Source organism: Crocodylus siamensis, chromosome 1, assembly GCF_052110815.1.
Source record: "Crocodylus siamensis isolate JL-2025a chromosome 1, ASM5211081v1, whole genome shotgun sequence".
In the NCBI taxonomy this organism is placed as follows: domain Eukaryota; kingdom Metazoa; phylum Chordata; order Crocodylia; family Crocodylidae; genus Crocodylus; species Crocodylus siamensis.
In genome coordinates, this window is record NC_143395.1 from 112304916 (window position 1) to 112325507 (window position 20592).

Consider the following 20592-nt stretch of genomic DNA (forward strand, 5'->3'; position numbering starts at 1 on the left):
AGAGAGTTTTCACAGATTCCTCCTTTAAAGAAGAAAAATGAGCAAAATGGCAGCTTGACATAGTTCCAGCCTGCAAGGGGCTGCTTGGGATTGGTGGAAGTGGGATGCATGGGGTGCCACATGCATGTGCACATGCACATGCACATGCCAGCCATGCAGGAGTGGACAGCAGTTCCAGCAGCTCCCTCCAGGTCTATGGGGCCAGGGCTGAGGGGGCATAGGAGATGTGTGTCCCCTTCCCCACACACCCATCCTGTTCCCCACACATCCACTCCCTTCCTCACATGCTAAGGGAAGTGGGTTGGGAGTAAGGGGTACCAGCAGAGCTTGGGGCATTATGTGTCTGGAGTGAGGGGCTCTGGCAGGGCCAGGGGGCTGTGGGCTGGGAGTGAGGGACACTGGAAAGCCAGGGGGCTATGCGTCAGGGGTAAGGGGTACCAGCAGGGTTGTGGGAGCTGTGGATTGGGAGTGAGGGCAACAGCATATCAAGGCTGCAGTGCTCAGCACCACAAAACATCAGGGGAAGGTAGTTGCAGCTGGACCCACATTCTGGAGAGCAAAAGGGGCGGGGGGAGCTCTGATTTTCCATGACAAAAAAAACCAAAATCAAATGCCAAAATATGTAGGTATTTAGAATTTATTTTATCGTAATGACTGAGTTACTGGTAAGCTTCCAAATTGCTTTAAAATTGTAAATATATCAATGAAACATTGTGTTCAACTGATACCTATATTGATAATGGTATTTCATTTTAATTGCGGAAAAATGTGGACTTGGGGTTTTTAATTAGAGAATTTAGGATTTTTTATCACAGCATTTGGGATTTTTAAACAGAGAATAGTAGGATCCCTCAAGATCAGATGTTATCTGTGCAAATCCCAGGAGAAATAAGTTTGGGCCCCAGAACCCCCCTGCACTGATCTCCTCAACAGCTGGCAGGCATCGTGGCCGCAGCAGGGGCCACCATCCCTGCAGCTGTCACCATGCTGCACCTTAACACATGCAGTGTCACCCATGCCACGAGTTTTGCTTGTCCACAGCTTGAGGGGAAGTTCCCCCCAAACTCCTGCACCAATCTTGAAACTTGGCAGGCTTTGTGGCCTCAGTAAGAGCTACCAGCCCTGCAGTTTTGACCCTCCTGTGTTGTAACACATAGACATGACAGGAGTTTTGCTTTCAAGAATTTGGGGTACAGTTCCCCCAAAACCCCTCCACCAATCTTCTTGAAACTTGGCAGGCTTTGTGGCCTCAGCATAGGCTACCACCCCTGCAGTTTTCACTCCCCCTATGTTGTAACGCCTAGATATGACATGAGTTTGGCTTTCAAGAATTTGGGGTGCAGTTTCCCCCAAACCCCTTTGCCAATCTTCTTGAAACTTGGCAGGCTTCATGCTCTCTGCAGAGTGTACCACCCCTGAATGGTTCATCCAAATCAGACAAAACACAACAAAGTTATAGATATTTTATTGTTTCCCCATTATACCCTATGGCTGATCTCCGAGGCAGCTCCGAGGCGGCTCTGAAGCTCTTTGGGAAGCCGAACGAGGCCCACACTTCGACCTAGACATGCTGCTTCGGATCCCAAAGTGTCTGAAGCTTCTCCAGATCTGAAGCTCTCTCCGAAGCCTCGCACAGCCCTACTTTAGGGTCCTTGGCAAGGTCTCCACATTGATTGCAGTCACAGGAAAAGTGAACCAAGGGCTTCAGCATCTTGATGGCAAGTGGTCTCATCTTGTCCTCTAAACATTATCAGCGTCTTTGTCTGAAGATCTTCATATCCAGTTCCATGCAGCGATATCTAACCTAGCTGTGAATGAGCTGTCTCGAGCACAAGTATCAGTATAGTTCAGGGGTTGTCAACCGGGGGTACGCATACCCCTGGGGGTACTTGGACCGGTCCTAGGTGGTAGGTGGGGATGGAGTGCCGCCGCCTCCCAGGAGCAGGGCTGGGGTGGAGCGGGGAAGCTCACCAGGCTGGGTGTGGCAGCAGTGGCCTCTGCATGCAAGCTTCCCCACAGAGGGGTGTTGCTGCCCTTGCTCCACCCCGACTCTGCTCCTGGGAGGCAGTGGTGCTCCATCCCTGTCGGCCTGTGTGCTGTGCCCTCCTCCCTGATCAGTGTCTGGCTGTGCCCTCCCTCATCCCGCTCGGCATTCAGCCGTGTGCTACCACCCTCCCCCCCCACCAGTGTTTGGCCATGCCTTTCCCCCAAGTTCAGCTGCACACAACCCCCCTCCCACCCCACTCAGCATCTGGCCACCATGGGTACTTAGACTAAAAAAGATTGAAAACCCCTGGTATAGCTAAATTACCTTGACATTCTGCCTGGGTTAATTAACCATATGAAGAAGCAGGATAGATGAGCTCTGCTGACATGGATATACTGTTTCCAGGATCTGAGATAGTTCATTCAGGGCTGGCTGAGGAATCCACTGTGGCACATATATATGTTCCTTCATACCTTTAATCCTTTGTCTCACAGACCATCTGGATTTGTTTCTAGAGTAACGGAGTGACATAAGGGTAGAGGAGAATAGGGCAGATACTTCTCTTCCCCTTTTCATTTTTTCTTTCAGCTCATCTGGGAGGGATAGGTAGCATATGCTATGTGGCAGTATCAGCTTTACCTTAGATCTCAGTGAGGCAGGCAGGTGTCTTATCAAAAATCAAACTGGAGATGGTTCTGGTTATGGCAATCTGGTTACGTTATTTTCTAACATAAAACATGCATGTTTTCCCACACACCAGCTGAAGGAAATATGGGTGCACATTATATGTAAGAAATATTGTCATTATTGACTCCAGGATGAACATGGGCTGACAATGCGAGGTCACAGTTGGCACAGTTGGCCGGCTAACCGGACCTTGTCGTGCATCCACAGGTGCATCTCAAGTAGAGCCAGGGAGGTGATCCTCCCCTTCTATGCGATGCTGGTCAGGCCACAGCTGGAGTACTGCGTCCAGTTCTGTGCGCCCCAGTTCAGGAGGGATGTGGACAACATTGAGAGGGTCCAGAGGAGGGCCACCCGCATGATCCGGGGACTACAGGGCAGACCCTACAATGAAAGACTGCGGGACCTAAACCTGTTCAGCCTTCACAAGAGAAGGCTGAGGGGGGACCTGGTGACTGTCTATAAACTCACTAGGGGAGACCAGAAGGGTTTGGGGGAGACACTGTTTCCCCTAGTGCCCCCTGGCATGACAAGGAACAATGGACACAAATTATTAGAGAGTAGGTTTAGATTAGACATCTGTAAGAACTACGTCACAGTCAGGGCAGCTAGGAGCTGGAACCAACTTCCAAGGGAAGTGGTGCTGGCTCCTACCCTGGGGATCTTTAAGAAGAGTCTTGATGCCTCCCTGGCTGGACTCATTTGAGTCCAGTCTTTTCTCCCGCCAAGGCAGGGGTTCGGACTTGAAGATCTACAAGGTCCCTTCCGACCCTACTTCTATGATTCTATGATATGGGTCCCCAAGGGTCCAAAGAGTTGGTGTCATGGGAAAAGGGGCAGCATTAACTGCCATGTCTTCCAGAGTGCCTCCGGGAGCAACAGCAATTAATGTTGCCACTGCACCCCCACCACCAATTCACAAGACCTAAGGGGAACCACCAGCTAGCTGATATGGCTTCATGCATCAGGTTGGGCTGGCATGCAGGGCCAGTCCACACTTGAACCCAATAATCAGCCTCAGACCTGCAATGCAGTCCCAGCTCCAGAGACCCCAAATCTTTTTTCCTTCTTGGGGCTTTCCAAAACAGGGCTCAAACAGGTCACATGTTATATTTAGGAGTGTGCTAGGTGAGCAAAAAAAGAGAATGTCAATTCATTCATTGCTATGATTTTGCTGCTTTGATTGTTAATGTTCTGGGAGACGGTACCAACAGAAAAGTTGGTCAAAAATGTCATATTGTAGGGCTGTTCTTATAGTGTGGAATTCTTAGGTTATATTTCACCACTGCAGTAACAGGTAGTCAAAAGACTGGGCAGCTATGTATGTCCCAGCTCCCAGTTTCCAAGGAACTAGTTGTGTTCAGCTCATAGTCGAGGAGTTCTCATTGTTTGTTCTTTGAATCAGGAAAGCTGCTGGAATACTGGCTAATGTTTGAGGACTAGGAAACAATGTGATACAGGGTTATCTGGGATCAGTTATGTGAGGCCTACTTGGCTCTCTACAACTTTTCTGAGCAAATGGAGCTGAAGTGTTAATGGCTCCTTACTTTAGGAAGGAATAGCATCAGAGCAAGCCCTGTTAGGCATGCTGACTTGGGTCTGCTGAAATGATAGCTGGCACTGGCTGCGTGAAAAGGTTACTCCTTCTCAGGTTTGTAATTCAGAATTTCTCTCCTATTCTTCTGTTGGAACGAGTATGTGCTGGTTGGTATCAATTTGCACTGCTGTCCCTCCATAACTCAGTCCCAATGTCATGACCTGGCCAAGGTGCTTTTTGGCCCTATAACTAAACTGGGGTTGATTGATAGTCATTTGGTTTCCTAAGGGATGGGGCTGATTGATAATCCTTCAGTTTCTGGCTAGAAAAGGCAGATAGTCTGGTCAGTCCGTCACAGGAGATTATCATTCAGGAAAGCCTGAATTACCTTCTATCCTCCCTGATGTTGAAAAATTGATTTGGATGACATTTTCAAGGTGTTGTCTTGAAGATGTCTTCAGCAATTACTGCCCTGCCATGGATGTTTAGTGAGACGAATAACAAAAGACAGTCCAGGAATTCACAAGAGGAAGTGTTTAAACAATACTGCTTAGCAAAAATCCCAGATGTTTTAAATCTATGAGTATATTTAAACTGTGCCAAGGGAATCTAAATGGTTTTAGGCAATCGAATCATTACAAGAAGTAGCAGGGTATGTACTTCATGATATACAAAGGTGGTAACATTATTTCTACCTGCATATGGTGTTAGAGTTATTTGACCATATCAGTTGTAATATCATGCCGTGGCAGCAAAGCTCTGCGGGTATAAAATCAGCAGTAGGGAGAAAAATAGAATTTATTACCTCTGCCTGGGGCAACATGTTATTACTCACTCAGAGCTTTGGTTTGGTAAAACACAAGAAAAATGTCTCTATATCAACTCATCCTTTCAGCAAGCAAACCTTCAAATTCAAACACGATATGAAGTGAGGGAAGAAGGGAAGACGAAGTGTGGTCTCAGTTCTTGCATGAAGAAGTACCTTGAAAATAAATTACCTGGCAAAAGGCAGAGATATCTACCATCTAGGTAAATACAGGGTCCCCTGAAGTTAAAGCTAAAAGTTCCTCCCCAAATTTTATGAAGAGCTAACATATATCTAATAATAAAACAAAACAAAAAATCAAAAAAGGAAAGCTCTATGTCATAGATGTTTCGGGGGGGGCATGGAGGAGGACATTATTTGCACTTTTATAGAATAACAGCGTTAAACTAAACTTTTAAGTTGCATAATACATTTTTCTTATTAACACCTTTGTAAGAAACATTTAAAATATCTTACAGCTATGTAACTCTGATTTGAAGACCGCAACAATTCTGAAGTCTTAGAAGTCCTGTATCTCTAAGAAATCTTTAATATATCTTGAGGAGTTTAAAAACTCCATTATGCAACTCAAAATTCATCGTAAGTGTTTTATATCTTTCCAGTAATATCTGTAAATAGAGATAGCCATTTTTTTCCTTCAAAATTATTTTCCAATAAAGAGTAGCATTTTCTTTTCCTGCAAACTTTCTTTTCCCCAGTTTTCTGTATTTTCATTAAAATCAAAAGTTTTAAAATTTGCAAATGTCACAATTTTGTTTTTTGTTTCCTTTAATTTTGCCTTCTCCTGAATGTTTTACTTTTCCTCCCTTTTTATTGTTATAGCCAACAGAATGAAAGAATAACCAGTGATTTTGTTGGGTTTATTGCCAGACCATCTTTCTTCCTTCAGTCTTTCTTCCTTATGTTGTAACTTTTCAGGAAAGAAGATGAAATACCAGGACATCATTTATTCTGTAGTTCTGTGTCACAGCAAAGGAAGGGGAAAAGAGGGAAAATATTAAGAAAAAATAAGAGATTATGAGAAAATATTAAGAGTGCTTCAAACTTCACTCTGTTAAAAAAGTCTCCCATTACAAAATGTGGTCTACACCTAGGGTAAGGGCCTATTTTCTTCCATGTTTTGCACAGCAACAGTAATTTGTAATAATTAGGTTTTTTTCCACCTAGCTAAAGTTTTCCTACAGCATTTATCTCCTAGTAACTAAGGCCCAGATCCACAATAAGGACTTAGGCTTGGTGAATCTGAGTGTCACTGGGCTGGACATCTTAGGTGCCTGTCTCTAGGACTGGAATCTGCAAATGTCGGTGCCGTGCTTAGATCCTCTGCCTTGAGAATGGAGAGACTGCTGCCAATGAATGGGGTTCACAGTAGGCAACATATCAGGTGAGAAGATGCCTAAGCAGACCAATAGGAAACACTGACACAGATGTGTCAGAAACCATTTCTCACCCCAAACCATTCTGGATCTTAGTTAACTAAGTTGTCCCATTTGGGGGAGGGTGCCTTGCTTACTCTTTTCTTTTAAAACAATTGCAGCTGTGGCATTCTTATGTCAAATCCTAGTGGTTACGGCACTCATCCAAGTAGTAGGAGCCTTGAACTATAAGACCTCCACATCTCCCACTCCTCAGGAAAGTATCATAGCCATCTGATTGGAGATCAGGCTAATACAGGAATATTCTCTACCCATCCTGTTAAAAGGAGAGCAAAACAAAACAAAAAGGAAGGTATGATTGCAGGGGACATACACAGTAAGTACAGGGATCCTGACTCTATATCCAGTGACGAGGGCACTCCCCTGTAAAGGGGAGATCTGAGTTCCAGTTTCTGTTTGTAAAATGCAGGTGCAGTCCCTCGAACAGAAACCAGAACCTAAGATTTCCAGGGAATGCCTTCATTACCGGGTTACAGTCAACTCCTTGCTTACTCTGTCTTTAGTCCCATGGATCTTGTATACATGGCTACGTAGTGACCAATCTTCAAAGGAAGGGTGAAGAGGACTCCCAGTTTAGCATTTCTTAGTAGGTAGGGCCCTCTACCAGGCATATGAGTTTCTAACCCCTCCAGTTTGAAAAAAAAAAAAGAAAAATTAATAAAATTTTACATGAAAAACAGTTGAAACTTTTTTGATTATGTTTGATCCCTCAATTCTGTGGCTTTAGAGATATTGCAGAGGAGATTAAATAGATTCCTCTTGGATTTTTGGATAAGGACTTTTTGGGGAACCCACCTCTGAGTCATTCACTGGATCATGTATGAGAAAGAAAATTGAAAACATTATAGTGCTGTGTTATTTGCTGCTATTTGTACCATGTAACAGGTTCAAAAGAGCCCTGTGATAGGCAGTACTAGTAGCAGCAAAGAGGTCTTCTGTTAACTTTTGTCCTATGGGAAGGAGCCCAGGACTTGTAGTCAGGAGACTATAAGAAGGATGATCAGTAGCAATCCTGGATCTTCTGGATCTCAGGTCACCTGTATTCAGCTCTATCAAAGACTTACTGTAAGAGCATTTTTAAATTTCTATTTATTGTTCCTCCTCAGAGAAATGAGTGGATTATGAGAATCTGAGTCCAAGAACCATCTCAGACATTAAGGCCTATCTATCTCAATGGCACAACTAGGGTAGGGTGACCAGGACAGCCACTCCAGGCATTGACTTGGGGGGCTGAGGAGGAGCAAAAAAAACCCAGCTGCTGCCAGTAGCCATGCGATCACAATCACGATCATGGTGACAACCAGAAGTCAATTGTGCCCCTATCTCCCAGGGTCCTGGTGGTGTCCCTATGCTGCTGCCCTATCTAGAAGGGGTATTTAGGATAAAGATACTAAAATTTGTGGGTTGCTCAGATATTATACCGATGAAGCAATATTAGTCCCTAGGCAGATACAGACTGTGTCATCTAAGCATTGTGATTTGTATTTTGTCCATAGCCATAGGCAGTAGTATAACAAGGGATGGGCAACCCAGGACACTAGCCCCAGGCACCCACTTAGTAAACGGTGGCCACTGCCATAGCCAACCCAACCCCCCATTGCTGCTGCCACTGGGGTGCTGACCCTGATAGATGCATCCCTGGCCATAGGGTATAGGCTGACCTAACAAATGCATTGCTATCAGAGGATACCAGTGTAAACTGTTGGGATGTAACTATTCAATCCATTGATTTGGAAGCAAGACATATAACAAGAACACTACAGCTTTAAGTCCACTTCAGCCAGGATCAAAGTTAGGTTGATTTAGCTTACTTGTATTGCTACTGGAGCATGGAGAAGCTGCAGTTACAGAGTAACAGCTGCTGTATTCTCCTAAGCAGCAATCTCTCCCTCCCCTTTTAAAGCAGCTAAAAATGTACATTTGTTCATATGCATAATGAGGTCACCCATTAGTGCTGATAGGGTCATTTCCATGCCTTGATCTGGTTTGAAATCTGAGTGAGAGGAATCCAAAATGCCAGCACTTGTTATCTTTTGATGATATAAGGATGTTGCCATCAATTTTATGCTTTTGCCTAGAAGGGGATGGTTGGAGAGAATAGTGAATTTCTCTCCCAGAAGTGTTTGTGACACTCTTGGCTCCCTATTCTTCCTTCTGTTTTCCATTTCCCAAGGTAGACCTTTGCATTTTCTGGCCAAAGAAATTCCCTGGATCCTTGAATCCAAGTTGGTGGGTCACTGGGCACCCTGCTAGCACTGGCCCCAGATCCACAGACTCTGTCTACATATACTCCTGAGGCTTCCATTGGTTGAAGTCCCAGGTGCTCTTTGCCGGATTTCACCAACCAAAAGATCAGGGCAAAAATACTTTTTATCAGACAATGGCTCTCCAGTTTTCTTGTGTTTCTTCTTGTATGTCGATCTGGACATTTACATGGGCAGATGCACACACATTCAATAAAAACATTTAAAATAATCTGTTTTTATTTGGGGCCTGAACTTCTGCAACTTATCCATGTAATGGTCTCGTGGTTAGATAAGGTCAGTGTCTTCAAACCCTACTTAATTGGGACCTCACACTGAGAAACTTGGGAGCTGGAAGTCTTGGAATCTTTCTTCCCCCACCCCTCCTCACCCCCCACAATGGAGAAAGGCATTTGCTCTAATGCCGTGAGCACAGCACTAAACACAAAATACTCCAGCATTCCAGTCTTCACTCAAACATCCATTGCTTTGTGTTTTTAGGCAAGTTGCTTGTAGTTCTCGCAGCATGTTTTGTTACTGGTGAAATGGAGCTGATCCTATTTTAATGGTTGCAGAGGGATGACATAAGGGTTAATTAGTGTTTCTGTACAGCACCCTGAAAATTAAAAATGCATAGAAGGGATATTATTTGTTAATAAAAAATAAATAATATAGCACTGCCATTATGAATTACTTGGTGGCAATACTTGATGGCCCAGTAGGGATTATAAAATATCTAAAGTCCCTTAATCCTTGGAACCAGCCCATTCTGTTTAGGATTCTGGTTTGGTTTGGTTTTGTAAGTAAGGTGGCACAAGCTATGCTTTATGTCTGTAAGGACAGAGTGGAGTCACATGTTAAAATAGAGAAGTTTCCTAAGAATTTTATCTAGACCCACGATACAGTTGAAAGTTTCTGCTGCTGCTGGGTAATCATAAAAAAGTAAGGAAAAAACTGCTAAATTATTTTAGTGCAAGAGTGCAGAGCTAAAAAGCTGGTTTGAAGCTAAAAAAATACCCAAGACAAAACTATCATAATACAGGCCAGTGGTTTGGTTAGCATACATAAGTATTTGAGAAAGTGGAAGAATGTAAAGTGGTAAATTAGCCTGCCTCATCGTATATACCGGTTAATACAAAGCTTAGTAACTAGGTAAAAAATGTGTACAAGAGGCAGAAGATGTGAAAAAAAGGATTTCAGTTTTTAAACCAGGCAAAGGTGGATTGGTGGACCTTTTGCCAGAGGGTGTCATCAGTGAAACGGGACAAGTTCAATTACTGAGGTGTTCATTATGAAAAAAAAAACCCTCAAAAAACAGTGGTTTGTTCCACTCCCCCTCCTCCTTTCCCTCTTCTCCAGTTAAACTAGTTTGAGTATCATTATTTCCTTATTTACAAGCAATAAGTCCAAAGATTTAGGAGAATAAACTTTGGATGGAGAGGGGAGAAGGAAGAAGAAGAATGAGGAATCTTATTTATTTATTACTTACAATACTAACTCAGCATTATTGAGTAAGATAACCTCCTGTTTCCTTCCCCTCCCCCAAGCATTTTGGCAATAGGCTTAAACCTCAGTTCTCGTGTCATGGTTGTGGGTAGCTCATAATAAGGCAATACATTTAAGCCTTGGCTACTTCCCTTCTTCCTTCCACCATTATACTATATTCAGTCTGTGGGCAAGGGTTGGCAGAATTTGAATTAATCTATCTCTTTCCCCTAAAGGAAGTACTCTACCTGGCAGCCCAGCTAAAATGATTACAGTGCTAATATAGGTTCCTTAGCTGGACTCTCTGCTTACCACCTTACAGAGGGGTCTCTATGCTCTCTCAGACCTGTAAACTCCTTTTATGCCACCTAAGTCTTCAGAAAGGTATTAGAATGACAAGCCAGTTTTTGTCATAAAGGACAGAATTGAGGCAGGAACCTTCCCAGCTCTGGGTGGCCTCACTTAATTACTCCCAACAGCAGTTCTGGTCAAGGTGACCCCTTACCCCATGCAAATTTTTCCATCCTTATTCAACAAAGTTAATAGCATTTTACTACCCACACTTTGAAACCTTAACAACATTTTAAGCAAAAGCTCCAAACCATCACAACTAACATGGAAATGAGGCCTGGCCCTTTTGGACCATACATTTTAGCCACTTCAAAGAGGAGGGAGAGCTATTGTTACTGTTACACTGTAACTGTACATCTGAATGATACTGTAGTGATAGCAGTAAGCTATATTGTCCTAACTTTAACCCTGGAGGAAGCAGGGTTAGAGCTAGAGTGATTTTGCTACACTTGTATCACTACAAAATCATAACAGTTTGTATCAATGACTTTTGATATAGATGCAGTTGTTCCATCTGTCTGTTCCCTCCATTCCATGAATGACTGGTGCTTCCTGAGACTGGGGGAGGCAGGGGGAGCACCATGGTGGTGATCAGGGACTGCCCACAGATGCCAGCAGCCACACCAGCAGCAAGGCCGGGAGGGGGCGGGGGGGGTGAAGAGCAGCAACCACCTGCAGAAGCTGGTGGCAGCTTTGGCAGTGGCCAATCTAAGGGGGGCATGTGCCCCCCCATGTCCTCGCTATGCATCACCTATGCTCCATTCTGTTCCCTTGCACAGCAACACTGTCTGGTAGAGTGCTCCTTCCCTGTGGAGCCTCTATCCAGGCATCTCTGGGCCACGTTTTTTAGCTCTTTCTGAGCTTTCCTACACCTTAGGGCTTCAAGCTACCAGGCTTGCAATGAATGTTTAACAGGACAAAACAGGAATGTGTACCTAACAATGAGAAATTTATCTGGATATTGGTAGGGCAGTCATCAGCAACATTTTGAAGTGGGAAGCTGCATTAACAGAGCTTAGCTCCAAGCGTGAGTCACTTGCAATCCAGCTCATGCTGCTGGTTCTCCTTGCCACTGGCTGCTACATGGGCAAAGCCTCCATCACACAGAAGCCCCCCCACTGCTGAAACACCATTGAATCCATCCCGTTCCCCTCCCATCACTAAAATGCCAGCAAACCCCCAATTCAATGGGCTGGCTTCAGCCCATGGGCCATAGGTTGCCAGCTCCTAGAAAAGGTTGCATATAGGCCAGTGGGACCATCTTGTGACCTCCCTGTTCCTCAGCTTCCCTATCTATAAGGTGGCAACCCACTTTACAGAGTTGAGAGGATTGTTTATAACATTTTTCAAGATTTGAAGGTAGAAGATACTATAGACATGCCAGGTATGACAAATACTGTGGGAACTATGGCACAAAGAGTTCAGTTATAATTCCCTCCTTCCGTAGATTTTTTGGACAAGTACTAGGGGCACCTGTCACACGAAAGAACTTTCTCAAAAAAGGGACTAGTAGTCTGTTTCTCTTCTAAAATATATGTCAAACTTTTATGTCAAACTGAGGCAACATTATGCTTGCAGACATAAAAATCTGAAGATACAGATATAGATATAGATACAGATATAGATATAAGTTCTGGACAGCAATGTAAACTCAGCCATATTTCACATCTACATAAAAGCAATATATTCGTAGATAAATATATTAAACTACATGTTTAAGAAGAAAAATTTAGGGGACAATGCTATAACCAGTTTCCTTCATGTGGCAATAGTTTTCTCGTATGAGAATTTTAACTGTAACTTTCTCTGACATTTTTAATTGTAATTGTGCAAACTTAGAATCACATTTATGTTCCATTGTCATAATATATAAGAAATGGTTAACAAAAAACAAATTTATGTGGATAAAAGGCAAAATACCTGTTAATTATATAATAAGAAATGTTGCCTCTCCCTAAAATCTACCTACCACAGTATCATAGTATCATAGTAGCTAGAGTCGGAAGGGACCTAGGTAGATCATCTAGTCCGACCCCCTGCCTTGGCAGGAAAGAGCACCGGGGTCAGATGACCCCGGCAAGGTGCTTATCTAACTTCCTTTTAAAAATCCCCAGGCTAGGAGCCTGCACCACTTCCCCTGGAAGCCGGTTCCAGGCCCTAGCCGCCCTGACTGTGAAGTAGCGCCTCCTAATATCTAATCTAAACTTACCCTCCGCCAGCTTGTGACCGTTATTCCTGGTCACTCCTGGCAGCGCACGGGGGAACAGGGACTCCCCCAGTACCCGCTGATCCCCCCTGACCAGTTTGTAGCAGGCCACAAGGTCCCCCCTTAACCTTCTCTTGTGGAGGCTAAACAGGTTCAGGTCCCGTAGCCTCTCGTCATAAGGCCTGCCCTGCTGACCCCTGATCATACGAGTGGCCCTCCTCTGAACTCTTTCCATATCGTCCACGTCCCTCTTGAAGTGTGGCGCCCAGAACTGGACGCAGTACTCCAGCTGCGGCCTGACCAGTGCCGCATAGAGGGGGAGGATCACCTCCCTGGACCTGCTCGAGATGCATCTGTGGATGCATGACAGGGTACGGTTGGCCTTCTTGACTGCCTCCCCACACTGCCGGCCCATGTTCATCGTGGAGTCAATGACAACTCCAAGATCCTTTTCCGTCTCCGTGCTGGCAAGAGGGGAGTTCCCCAACCTGTAAGTGTGGTGCCGGTTCTTCCTCCCCATGTGCAACACCTTGCACTTATCAGTGTTAAACCCCATCCTATTCTCATCCGCCCACCGTTGCAACCTGTCAAGGTCAGCTTGTAGCCTATTGCACCCTTCTAGTGCACCCACATCCCCCCACATCTTAGTGTCATCAGCAAACTTGAACAGGGTGCTTTCTACCCCGTCATCCAAGTCACTGATGAAGATGTTGAACAGTGCTGGCCCGAGGACCGAGCCCTGCGGAACCCCACTGCCCACGTCCTTCCAGGTCGAGAAGAACCCATCCACTACCACCCTCTGGGTGCGGCCCTCTAACCAGTTGGCGACCCATTTGACTGTGTGGGCATCGACACCACAGTCTCCCAGCTTTTTGATGAGGACAGGGTGAGAGACAGTGTCGAAAGCCTTCCAGAAGTCCAGAAAGACTACATCCACAGCAACCCCTGCGTCTAATGATTTGGTGACCTGATCGTAAAAGGCCACCAGATTGGTCTGACAAGACCTGCCACTGATGAACCCATGTTGGTTGCCCCTGAGCATGCATTCCCCCGCAAGGCCCTCCTGGATGTGTGCCAGGATAATTTTTTCAAAGAGCTTACCCGGGATTGAGGTAAGACTAACTGGCCTGTAATTTCCCGGGTCCTCTTTTTTTCCCTTTTTGAAGATAGGGACCACATTGGCCCTCTTCCAGTCCTCCGGCACCTCACCAGAGCACCACGAGTGCTCATAGAGCCGCGCCAGGGGTCCCGCAATGACCTCGGCCAGTTCCTGTAGAACCCTAGGATGAAGATCGTCCGGACCAGCGGACTTGAACACGTCCAGCCTCTCCAGAAGTACCCTAACTAACTCCTCGCTAACCCCTGGCCCAGGCGTGTCTCTCCCGGGGCCCGAGGGGGGCCCAGCAGGGAGGTGGCTGAACTGGTCCCTACTTAGGAAGACAGAGGCAAAGAAATCGTTAAATATGTTAGCTTTGTCATCTGGCGTGATGACTAAGTTGCCCATCGTGTCCTGCAGGGGCCCCACATTACCCGGGACCCTCTTTTTACCCCCTATGTATTTGAAGAAGGACTTCTTATTGTCCCCAATCCGGGAAGCTAGTCCTATCTCCATCTCTGCCTTGGCCCTCCTGACTGCCCCCCTACATCCTCGGGCGACTGTAAGATAGTCCTTCTTGGTGATGACCCCATCTCTCCATTGGGTGTATGCCTCCCTTTTAGCAAGGAGACATTCCCGGATGCTCTTAGTGAGCCATGGGGGTTTATGTGCCCTCCTGCTCCCTTTGACCCTTGTTGGGATTACCTCCCTTTGGGCATGGAGGATCGTCTCCTTAAGGAGCAACCACTCCCCTTCGACATCTGATTCCCTTCCCCTCTGGGTCCTCAGCGCTTCCCCAACGATCCTCCTTAGCTTGTTGAAGTCAGCCCTCCTAAAGTCTAGGGCTGTTGCCTTGCTGCAGCCCTTTGCCACCTTACGCTGGATGGTGAATTCCAGCAAGCGATGATCACTGTCTCCCAGGTGGCCCATCACCCGCAGCCCCCTCACCAGGTCATCACCCGTGGCCAGCACCAGGTCCAACAAGGCGTCTCCCCTGGTGGGACTATGCACCTCCTGGGTTAGATGGAGGTCCTGCACTCTGGCTAAGAACCGACGTGAGCGATCAGACTTGGCTGACTGCTCCTCCCAGCAGATGTCTGGGAAGTTCAGGTCCCCCATGATGACCACATCCTTAGCCCTCACTGCCTCTGTGAGCTGACCTAAGAATTCCTGGTCGAGCTCTTCTCCCTGGTTGGGAGGTCTATAGTAGACTCCCACCGTTAAGTCTCTCTCCCCTGGACTGCCTTTTACTCTAACCCAGAGCACCTCAGAGTGCCCCCCCTCTACCCTCTTGCTGATTAACGAGGAAGTATATTCCTCCTTGATGTAGAGTGCTACTCCTCCACCTTTCCTTCCTATCCTGTCCCTCTTGTATAGCCTATAGCCCTTGACACTCACCGCCCAGTCATGCGATGAGTCCCACCACGTTTCTGTGATCCCTACTATGTCAGGGCTGGTGACAGCTAGGAGGAGGGCAAGTTCCTCCTGCTTCTGCCCCATACTTCGAGCATTCGTGTAGAGGCATTTGAGGCCTCCAACGGTTGTGCCCACTGACCCCCTAGTCTCAGCAATGCCCCGTCCCCCATCACTTACCTGTTTCTCCCTTTTGACCATTGGTCTGGGCTCGCTGGCTGTTGCTGGGCCTGGTAGTTCATTGTCTCCTCCGCCCTCATCTTCCCCCTCCCCCGACGAGCCTAGTTTAAAGCCTGCCGAAGGAGGTTCACCAACCTGGAAGAGAACACATGCTTACCTTTAGGGGAAAGGTGGAGCCCATCCCATCCCAGCATGTCTCTCATCACAATGTGCCGGTCATGGCTGAGGAAGCCAAAGCCCGCCTCGAAGCACCATTCCTGTAGCCTCCAGTTGGTCTCCGCTATGCACATCTCGTGGCGTCTGCCTCGACCGCTCACTGGCAGGATGGAAGAGAAGACCGCCTGTGCGCCCATCTCCCTCAGCACGCCTCCCAGAGCATGGTAGTCCTCCATCAGGCGATCAGGGGCTCTCCTGGCCGCATCGTTAGTACCCACATGGACGAGGACCATGGGGTAATAATCGGTGGGCTGGATGATGGACTGGAGCATCCCCTTCACATCCTGAATCTTCGCTCCGGGCAGGCAGTAGACCTCACGTGCTGAGGGATCCTGGCGACAGATGGGGCCCTCCGTACCTCTCAGGATGGAGTCACTAATCACGATGACGCGACGCTTCCTCCTCTTAGGCCTCTTGACTCCCGCCGCCCGCACAGGACATTGTGTGCGCAAAGTCTCCTCCCTGGTATCTTCCACTGCTCCCTCCTCCTCCAGGGCTGCCAGGGCCTCATATCTGTTCTCCAGATGGACAGGAGGAACTGGTGCCGCAACATGGTTAATAGCCCTGGCACGGGAGACCGTCTGCCACTCAGCAGTGGAGGGCTCATCCCGGGCTGCCCTCTCCTCTGTCGTACCACCCTGCAGAGAAAGAAAATACCTATCAATTTCCTCCTCTGCCTCACGGATTCCCCTCAGCCTGCTAACCTCCTCCAGGAGCTCCCGCACCCGTTCCTCCAGGGTCCTAAGGCGGATACCTACAGGACAGGTGCAGGAGTCCCCAGTCCCTGCCCCCCCAGACCTTGCCGGGCAGTTCCCGCAGGCCAGGGGGTTGGAGGACGGCAGCCCCCCCGAGGGCTCCGTCTGGGTATACTGGCTGTATGTCCTCTTCTAACCTTGAAACAAATTCATAACTTAGAAAGACCTGTCATTATCAAAATGTATACACGTTAGAACAAGAACAACTGATTCCTTCAGCATATCACATTGGTTAACAATGAAATCTTTCTCATTCTAAGCCTCTGTGTGTGTGATTTAATGTGATGCCATTTGTAAGAAGTATGCCATCCTCTTGAGACCTTTGAATTTATCTGCTTTCAATTACACTTGAAGTATTCAGAAAGTCTCCTATACTAATCCTATCCAACTTGGAAGCCACATAGCTCATGCATGAGACTGTCAAACATGAGTAGTTGCAGATGTCAATGCACCAATGGCAGGAATCCAGGAAGACAGATCAAGGCTTAGTCTTTGAAAAATACATGCCAGAACATCTCAGATACATAGCATTGTAGCACCTCATAAGGAAAACGTGTCGTGACAGGAAATCAATAACCTCTTGGAGGCAATCCGTTTCTGAAATATTCTTGATTAATTATGCCAGTGCATGTTTGGCAACATTGCTTGATCCAGCATTAACCTAATGCTTTTTGCATGAAGCAGTATTGTAACTGGTCTCATACGTCAAACTTGATGGTTCAAGTCAGGTTTTAAAGGGTCAGGTTATAGATTTTATAACGTCTCTATGTCAAACATAGCTGCCTTTGCTGCAGCATGTAGACTTTTACTGATCAATCAAAATAACATTTATTTTCATATAAACAATGGCAAATTAAGCTCCCTGAAGTAATTGCATGTAGAACACAAAGTAGTGCATCCCTGGAGAGAAAAAGCTCACAATACAGTAGGTGAAGCATGTTTGAAGTGTACAATGGTTTGTATGACAAAGCACATGAGTGCATCTCTTTTACTGTGGATGCCCGTTATTTAGAATATATAGTACCATATGCATATTACAAATTAAATTGAAAATCAGTAATACTGGTTTCATATTGTTTTACCTCCTCCATTTTGTAATTAAGAGAGAAAAGGCCAGGAGTTAAGGAATACCTCAGAAAATTGTTTATTAAAGTTTGTGTGTGTGCATGCATGCACACATGCACATATGTAATGTAAATGAATAGGCTACACTACATATATGGAGGTAATGTCCTTGAGAAAATTATTGAACTGTGTTAGAAGGTACAGAGCTATAGGATAGATCAAACTTCTGACCCTTGATACCTTAAGTACACCACACCCAATAAATTCACCTCCCCAGTAATTGTTTCCAAGGGTTCAAATTTCTGAATAACATCAGATAAATGCTAGTTGAAAAATAAATGTTTCTTGCTTTTCCCAAATGTGAAATTTCTCCCCCAAAATTTTGCTGACCCGAAACCTAAGCAATATTCCATACTGGACAAGTGACAGGCTCAAAGTCCAAAATCTTTAGGTTGCAAGAAACAGAAGCTTTTTGTTCTTGTAAGGTCAAAAATATTCTTTCCCAAGTTTTATAAAGCTTTTGTTAGAACACTAGTGGACTACCAGTTATTAATCTTTAAATGACCCATTGCATGTATCAATAAGCTATTTTAGGTCATCTGAAGAGATTTATAAAAGCTATTGATTGTAATTTCTCTCCCTCTGAAGCCTAGACTCTGAAGTTGGACTCATGTTACTTGAGAAGCCTAGCTTTTTCAGGGAAGAGTACTACTTTTCGTATCAGAAAAGTTCATTAAAGTAATCACTTGAAAATAGGTACAAGATTTCTGGATTTCTGGGGGTTTTGTGTTTTGTTTTGTTTGCAATGTGTTCTACAAAAAATAGGTTTGTGCAGCCTGATATAAAGATTTTAGTAGCAGCCATGCATAAATATGACAATCCAACACTCATGATAATAAAAAATATTCAGACAAAATACTACGTCTATGAAATGTAACTATGATATTAATGATAATTTGGAAGAAACAAAAACTTATTTCTTTGGATGAATCTTTTTTTTTTTAAAATGGCATCTCTTTGAATTAGTCCCAACACAGATGGTTCAGATGGTAGAATGCAAGAGAGTTGGTCAAAAGTTCACATTAAAACCAATTTGTCATATAGTTGTAACTGTGTGTGTTGTCCTGATTTGGCTGTTTCTACTCCTTAATGAAGGCAGAAGCTGGGTTTCTGTTATAAATCAAATTCTGTTTCTTTCCCCCTCTGAAATTCAGAAAGAAATATCAACGTCAAAAACAGAAGATAAGGTGAATTATATTTTCTACTAAAATTTAGATCACTGGGACAAGGAGTGAAGAATAATGACATTCATTAAAAAGTAGTAGTGATCGCAGTCAGAAAATCAGTTAGTATTCTTTCTGTCTCTCTCACTCTTTTTTTGCCATTTTGATGAAAATTATTACTTGAAATAGAAAGATGAATTGGCTTTCACAGGACTCATCTAATTGTGATCCATTGCATAGAATTAAAGTTCAGCTGAGTATGCCTTCATTTTTAAAGAATTCAAATAGTAGCATCAGAGTGGGCTTTTGGGAATCTAACAAGTCAATTTGGGCATATTGGTAACTAAAGGCCCTCTCTACGCATTACAGGTGTAATGTTATTAACTGGTTAATTGTTTGATTACCTAAAGACCAGCTACACTTGCAAAGTAGCTATCACATGATAAAAATCTACAACTGGCTATAAAGTTAGACCTTGAAAATGTGTACTAACTATATCGCTGGTAGCTATCAAGCTTTAATTTGTATGTATAGCAGAGCCTCCCCTGCAACGGGGAGTCCATCAGCCAAGAGGACTTCCAGCTGCAGGGTGCACCATGCCCAGTGTGAAACCCCCATGCCTTGGGGATTGTGGCTGCCATGATCCCCAAGGCATGTGGGTGCATGAAGCCCCCAGCTAACATGGGGGTCTTGGTTCCAGCTGTGCATGAAGTGCAGCCAGAATCAAGAGATCATCAACTCTCAGCACAGGTGGGGCATAAGACACAGCTGGGGTTGAAAGCCCATAAGTTGTGGGACTCTTGGTCCCAGCTGCGGATGGCCCATGCTTTTTGCCAGTGCAAGGGGAGCCCAGGATCAGGCTCCCACTACACCAGCAATGAGCCATGATTGGATCTAATGTGCAATCCCAGTCATGCCTCCTGCCATGCACATGTGGAATAGAAGGAGGCATGATTGTGTGAATCATTCATTAGATCCAATTGTATCTTTAGCCACAGGTATAGAGGGGGCCTCAGAGGCAGTGGGTACATCTACACGAGATGCTAACTGCACAGTAGCCTAATAACACTGCACAGTAATGTGCTGGGCAAAACCCATGCTAATATTCTATTGTGCAGTACTATTAGGTTACTGCAACGTTAATGTCCAAAAAGACCCATGCATTGCCACTATTGCACAGGAGTGCAAGTTACTGTGGATTGATTTAATACTTGATTATCCAAGTACTAAACTTAATGCACTGTAACTATGGCCCATTAATGAACATATAGATGCACCAGTGTTTAGAAAGCAGAAAGGCTAGGTGAGGGATTCCAAGTAGAGGAAAGGACTTTCATAGTTTCATACTTTGCCGTTTATTTATTATTTATTTAATTCTTTATTTTCATGCATTTTATCCCAGTGACATTTGGGATTGTGAAACAAATTAAATTTAACCAACATATTTAATTATGTCTCACTGTGGCAGCATAACCAGTTCCAAACTCATTATAAAATGAACCTCCTTAGCTGTGGCCTCCAAAATCTTATAGATATTTGTCCAGAAGACTCTTCTTCCTCTGTTCTGCAAAGAATTGATAAACTCAAGGTATGCCAAGCTTTTATGAGGAACACTTTCCTCAGCCAGGGACCCTTCACTAAAAACCCCTGTCTACCAACAACCCTACCTCCTGGGGTCATGTACAAAAACTATTCCACTGACTCAAATTGTCTAGAGTAATTCTCTCATGTTTGTCACCTGAAACCCTCCTAGATAATGTAGGCCCCAAGATCACAGGAAGAAGAGAGACTGGATCCATTACTGGAGAAATGTCAAAAAATGATCAAAGTTCTATTCTGAATTTAGGTGATAGATTAAGCTAGTGTACTTAAGACTCACTGATTCTACA

General features: G+C 45.1%; 1 protein-coding gene and 1 long non-coding RNA gene across 2 annotated transcripts in view; one reads left to right on the forward strand and one right to left on the reverse strand.

Annotated features, from left to right (window-relative positions):
- Positions 1–20592, forward strand: part of AIG1 (androgen induced 1) — a 211158-nt gene that overhangs the window by 157053 nt on the left and 33513 nt on the right. The window lies entirely within an intron of this gene.
- Positions 15160–20592, reverse strand: part of LOC149873209 (uncharacterized) — a 37536-nt gene continuing 32103 nt past the window's right edge. Inside the window, exon 3 of the long non-coding RNA XR_016441506.1 lies at positions 15160–16298. This is a non-coding gene — a long non-coding RNA (uncharacterized LOC149873209). The remainder of the gene's footprint in view (positions 16299–20592) is intronic.